This window comes from Dioscorea cayenensis, chromosome 9, assembly GCF_009730915.1.
Source record: "Dioscorea cayenensis subsp. rotundata cultivar TDr96_F1 chromosome 9, TDr96_F1_v2_PseudoChromosome.rev07_lg8_w22 25.fasta, whole genome shotgun sequence".
NCBI lineage: Eukaryota > Viridiplantae > Streptophyta > Magnoliopsida > Dioscoreales > Dioscoreaceae > Dioscorea > Dioscorea cayenensis.
In genome coordinates this window covers 15,656,128-15,662,877 of record NC_052479.1, presented here as the reverse complement: position 1 = coordinate 15,662,877, position 6,750 = coordinate 15,656,128, and positions in this window count along the sequence as shown.

The following is a 6,750-nucleotide window of genomic DNA, read 5'->3' as shown; positions in this document are numbered from 1 at the left end:
GAGACATGAGAGTAATGCAAGGACCTCTTGTGGAACTGTCTACAGCATGGTTTCCCCAAATGGATGATCATTCAGACTTTTTACAATGGATTGAATCCAAGTACAAGACAACTTCTAGATGCCATCGCAGGAGGTACAATGAGGGAACAAGACCCCTGAAGAAGATCGACAATTAGTAGGGGAAATGGCCATGAATAACTACCAATGGAATGCAAGGAAAGAGAGGAAAGTGGCCGGACTTCTTGAAATTAATGCGGTTCATCCTTAGCAGCCCAAGTAGAGGCATTGAGTAAGAAATTTGATACATTAACTTCACTGAGGGTGGTGCGATCATGAGTTGTGATGGTTGTGCGGGTTTACATATGCTGTCTGATTGTCCTATTTCAATTGCTACTTTAGCCCCAACTAAACAAGTAGACTTTGTGGGCAATTTGGGAAGGGTACAAGGTAATCTTTATGGAAACACCTACAACCAAGGGTGGAGAAACCACCCAAATTTCAAATGGAGTAACCAAGCGAAGCAAAAGGCCATAGCACCACTGGGTTTTCAATAACAACAAGTCCCGAACATGGAGAATAGAGTTTCAGGCTTGGAAACCAGGATGACCAACTTAGAGAAAGCCTTGACTAGATTTGTGCAATCATCGGATACACGGTTCCAATCGATCGAGGCTACACTTCGTACCCATACCGCTACATTGCACAATCTAGAAAATCAAGTGGGACAAATTGCAAAATCTCTATTGGAGAGACCACAAGGAAGCGTGTCGAATAATACCGAGACTAATATGAGAGAACATGTGAAGGTGATCACTTTGAGAAGTGGTTGTGAGGTTGAGGGTAGGCTTCCAAGTGAGAAGACTAATGTTGAAGCACCCGAGGTCATGGAGGTCGAGGAGAGAGCTAACTGTAAATAAGAAGGTGGCAGCCTCACCTTACAAGCCAAGAACTCGTGATACTTTAAGATTGAAGAACGACTAAAAATGATGAGCAATATAAGAAGTTCTTGGGTCTATTCAAGCAATTGCACATCAATATTCCTTTTGTGGAGGCATTGTCTCAAATGCTTCGATATTCCAAGTTCTTGAAAGATCTTTTGACCAACTAGAGAAAGTTGGAGGGTAGTGCATCGGTGATCTTAGATGCCTCTTATTCGGTGGTGTTGCAAAAGAATATGCTGAACAAGAAGAAAGACCCTGGAAGCTTTGTGATTCCATGCAACATTGGCAATTTGGGTGAAGAGATGGCATTGGCGGATTCGGGAGCTAGTATCAACGCTCATGCCATACTCGATCTTTCGTAAGCTAGTCTTGGGAGAGCCTCAGCCCACTCGATGAAATTACAATTGGCATACCAAATGGTGAGACATCCGAGGGAATCATTGAAGATGAGCTTGTCAAGGTTGATAAGTACGTATTTCCTGTAGGCTTCATAGTATTGAACATCGATGAGGATGCACATGTTCCTTTGATATTTGGGAGGCCTTTATTATGCACTTCCAAGGCACTTATCGACATAGACGGAGGGGAGTTGACAATGAGGGTTGGTGATGACAAGTTCACCTACCGCTTAGCAGAAGCCAACGACATTCTACCGACTTTGATGATACTCTTTATTTTCTTGACACTACCGATGAACTAATTGATTAATATGTATAGTAAATGTTGAATCCATACCTATACGAGGGTTTGCTAGACCAAGAAATGGAGAACGAAGAGGTGATGATGCTTGGTATAGAGAAGAATGTACCATCTACTCCGGGGATCGTAAAGAAGATGCTCAGGAAGATGAAGCGAGAGAGGAGATAACACAAGAAATGGCCCAAGGCAGTTGGGGGTACGTAAGAATGGAATAGGGGTGATGAGCACTTAAGTAGTAACAAGCTCGATAACTCTCCCTCTACCTTCAAAAGGCTATGTTCATCATGCTTCCAAGTCATGGGTAAGAGGGGAACCTTCATCTATGAGCCCCCGTGAGGTAAGACAAGATACGCCAAACTAAGTGATCTTAAACAAGCGCTTCTTGGGAGGCAACCCAAGCTTTTACTGTTTTCCTTGTTTTAGTTTAGTGTTTGCATAAGTAAGGCTTTAAGTGTTGGTGTCTTGATTTTTAGATGCTATTGTTATGATTTTCGCATGGACATTTCGGTGTTATCATGTGCTTAAATGTTTATGGCGAAGTTGTTGGTTGTTTGAGTGAGTTTTTCATTTTTTTTCCCTGTTATATTTTGTATGATAAGGCAGGCTCTGAGTGTATCTATATGTTTAGGAATTTTTGGCGGAGCCTGTAGAGTTTTCTAAGTCATCCAGAGAAAACGTATGGCCGTGTGGAATTTCCACATGGCCGAGGGTCTCTACTATGAGCTCATCCCAAGAAGACACAGGGGCATGGACATGGCTTTATGAAAGACCTTGTGATGGTCCACGCCCATGGATAATTTCTACACGGGCATGTGTTATCCTGCAGAGATTTAGAGATTTTCCCCGAGAAGACACAAGGGAATGGACTCACCCCAGTGGATGACCCTGTGACAAACACATAGGCGTGGTTAATTTCCGCACCCCTGTGTGGATCTCTACTATCCCGAGAATAAACACGGGCGTGCGACTGCCCCTATGAGCTGGTCTTGTGAACGTCCACACCTGTGTGAAATTTTCGCATGGATGTGTGAAACACTTAGAGATTTTTCTCGGATGGACCGAGAAGCCACAGGGGCATGCGTCTGCCCCTGTGGGTCGGGCACACGGACGTGTGGAATTTCCACACGCCCGTGTAGTTGCATTTAGAAGCATTGAGTGTTATCCTGAGAGCACACAAGGCGTGTGTCTACCCCCTGTGGGTCTCTCCTGTGGAGTCACTGACACGTCCGAATATGCTTACAAACCACAAGTGCACGGCTGTCAAAGTAATAATCCCAAATGAGTGGGTATCGTATCCACAGAGAGTAGGGAATAAAAACACTTTAGTTGTTTCTTAACTAATGTGGAAGATGAATAGTGATAAGTGTGACAAAATATGAAATAATGAAAATAAAAACAGCAAGATAGAAGGCACCAGTAAAAGAGAAGGTAAGGCAATCGATAAAGATGTGGTACTCGGATATTGATCTACCTAGGTCAATTGTTTCAATTGCAAGAACCCTCTATTATACTTCCTAATTGTTGCAACAATGAGACGTGGAAATCCTTAATTACATCATCCTAAATCTAAGGTCAACTATGCCTAATTATATACATGTCCCAGAGGAAAGATTGAATAACCTCTCAACCTCGCACTCGCATAGAATTGCAATGAGCTCTAGGTATTCCAAGTGATAAACCCTATTCCTATGTATAGACCTAACCTTTTTGTCCAGGTGAAAGGTCCCTAGCCACAATTAAGCCCTAGATGCTAAAATCACTTCAACGCTTTAATCCGTTGCACTCGCAACTAAGGCCAGTGGAAGGTCATCCCTTAGCCCATTCACTCTACTATGGACACAAAGAACTCTTGGAACATGGAGGTAGGATAGATCACACCGGAGGGGAAAGGGGATGCTCCGCTACCTCTTAACTCACCATCTCAACCCTCTCCATTCTAGCTTTGTCTAACTCTCATGGTGTGTCACTCACTCATAAGAGTTGCCAAGAAGAACTCTCAATACTAGTATCACTCTAGGGGAGCATTCAGACAATCAAGTCTCCAAGATTGGAACTCACAATAAACATCAATTAATTGAAAGCATAAAAAAGAGGTTCAATGAAATGAATACATCCTAGCTTTCATAAATACCTAAGTACCCACTAGGGGTTTAGCTCTCCATGGAGCTAGATACAATCAATGAAATTGAATGTAAAAACAAAAGCATCCGTAGAAAAATCCCCTCGTTAGTCGAAGCGATGGTCTTGTGGAGAGTCCTCTACTCATCGCGACGAAGTCCCTTTGTCCGGCCTAGGATACACCTCGCTGGATTGGTGACGAAGAAAGCTCTACCACTAACCTTCTTCCAAACGGTGTGCGATGTCAGAGCCGTGGAACCTCTCCAAAGCCCTAGCTAATACCTATCAAAACCCTAGTCGCCACCCTCTCTCAAGTTCGGGAAAAGATGGAGAAAAGAATGCTGAAATCGGGGATGATATCGGCTTTTAAAGGGCTGGAATCAGGAATCCACACGCCCTATGAGCGCCCTCGGTGATTTTTCACATGGGCATGTGGAATTTCCACACGCCCATGTGGATTCTCTGCTTTCCTGCTTTTCTCGGCCTGTTATGAATGCAGTCGGCACAAAGATTCTTGCTACGCTTTTACTAAAGTATCCTACTACAAGCACTCCACCCGAAAAGACTCCCAAATCCATGCTTTCATAGAGGTAACACAAACGAGCACACGTTTACATCATGGATCGCTTTGCTTCTTCAATAATGGACATGTTGGTGGAGATTTTGTTCTATATACACAAGTCGTAATGCTTTGAATGTGACCGCCTTGTGCCCCTCCAAATAGTTGTGATAACTCTAATACGATGAGGTTGGCAGACATTCCCACATCTCGAACCCGACCTATGTCTTCGTGTTTGAACCTTGGCAAGATTTCCTCCAAATTGGTGCATTACGACCCGATTGGCTTCTTTTCTCTCATATTCAAATCTCACAACCCTACCCGCATAAAAAGTAACATAAATACACCGATATTAGCGCCAAAACCCAAGAAAAGTAATCCTCAACACAGTGGGAAAAACACTTCAGATTCTTATTGCACAAGCACTTATCAAACTCCCCCTATTACTTAAGCTTTTTGCTTGTCCCTCAAGCAAAAATTAAAACATTAAAGAATAGATGAAGAAAATTTTGGTAGTGCTTGGCCTTAGGTTCACCAAAGCATACAAAGGGAGCATTCTACAAGTGAGGGAAATTTCAACACTAAATACGAAATACTCAATGCTCTAGCTAAAAACTTGAACCAAAAAGGACAACAAACCCAAAATCGTGTAAGTGTGTGAGCTCACTCAAGTCAACCCAAAGTATACTCCTCAAAGTTCTACGTATAAGGGACTTATTTATCTATAAAAGGTAACAAAAGTTAAAAAAGGGTAGTAGCTTCACACATCCTCTAAGGTAGCCTTTTCCAAAGCGGCCGCTAAGGTGGCTTTCACACTTTCGAGGTGGTAGCTTTTTCTACCAGGGTGGTAGCTTTCACACATCCCATGAGATAACTCTTTCTCTCATTATGGCATAACTAGAAACCGACTTATATGAGTAGCTTCATACATCATAGGTGGTAGCTCTTTCCATTCAACAAGCACAACTAAACAACAAAACTATTTTGTTCTTTCTTTTCAATTTTTTTAACACAAGAAACAACTATAACTAGCCTCTTATATATCAAACATGAGTTTTCAAAAGAGTTCATAGAGTACAGTGCAACAAGTGTCGATCGGGCAAAAATCCCTAGAAATTCAAGCAAAACCTAGAGCATGAAAACATTCAATGTTAAAAATTCTTCTAAACTCATGAATACAATCAATGTAACTAAGGTGAACCGCCATTGGCTATGTGAGCATATATATATCAATCAAAACTAGTATAAAAGAGATGTGTGCACTCATGAAACTTCCCCCCACACTTAAGTTGTACATTGTCCCCAATGTACACATGCTAGCTCATTCATAATGTAAATCAATTAAATTCGATGTGGGAGAAACACTCAAAAACAATACTCCCCCGACTCCCTAGTGTTGCATTTGATGGGGGTTAAGTCCTTGGGAGTGTTGTTCCAACGGGTTGTGAAGCTCACACGACCAAGTGTCAAATACCTTGGCCATGCCCATGACAAAAGTCTCAATTCCCATGATGACAAGACCATCTCATACACATACATGAGGGGGTTCAAAGTGAAGCTCAATAAAAACAAAAATAACTCGAGTATATAAAAGATAAGACAATGAATACAACTTGAGATACAAAATGAAATATAACTCAAAAGGAAAGTCCTTTTTGAGTATGCAAGTCCAAAATAAAATGCGGAAGTAAAAGAGGAGGAAAAATAAAAATCAAGTGTTGATGTCATGCTCGATCCTCTATTATCGCTAGGCCGGGTGATGAAGTACATGGTGGGTCATCGGGTGCCGTAATAGGGGATAGAGATGCCGAGAAATCGAGGGGGCTTGAGGAGTCCTCGTCACAGGACAAATGACGAGCCGATGTCTCACTCTAAGATCTCACGGTAATGTGTCAAAAACTTGCCATGAACACTTTATATTAGTGCGCCCTACGCAGCCCAAATATCGGCAATCTCTACTCGGGTCTCGCACTACTCGTCATGTATCTCCCCCACAGTGCTCTCGAGCCTGTCAAAGTGATCCTGGGCTCGAGATGGTGAAAACATGTGCACGGGAGGTGTGTCCTCTATCACTGGAGGTGCCTCGGGCCTCAATAGGTGCCGATCGAGGCTCGTGAATAGGCCGGGAAGCCTCTGCGATCATCTCTCTCCTCCCTCGCCTATCTCTCGGGACCCGATAGAACCAGAGCATAAACCCTCGTCTGAAACCTATGGACCATGCCGATCAATCTCATCTTCCAGTCTCAGGGCGCAGTATACTCGCCTTCTGGCCCAAGAGACCTATACCCGTAGCTAATCTCATAATGTATGGACCCGAGATGATCGCCTCCCTAATCTGCATATCGCCCCGATGTCGAATATACTCACGACGATGTACCCTAGATGGATCTCGGTGCACCGTGATCATCGAATATAAGTACAGAGCTCCCCGCC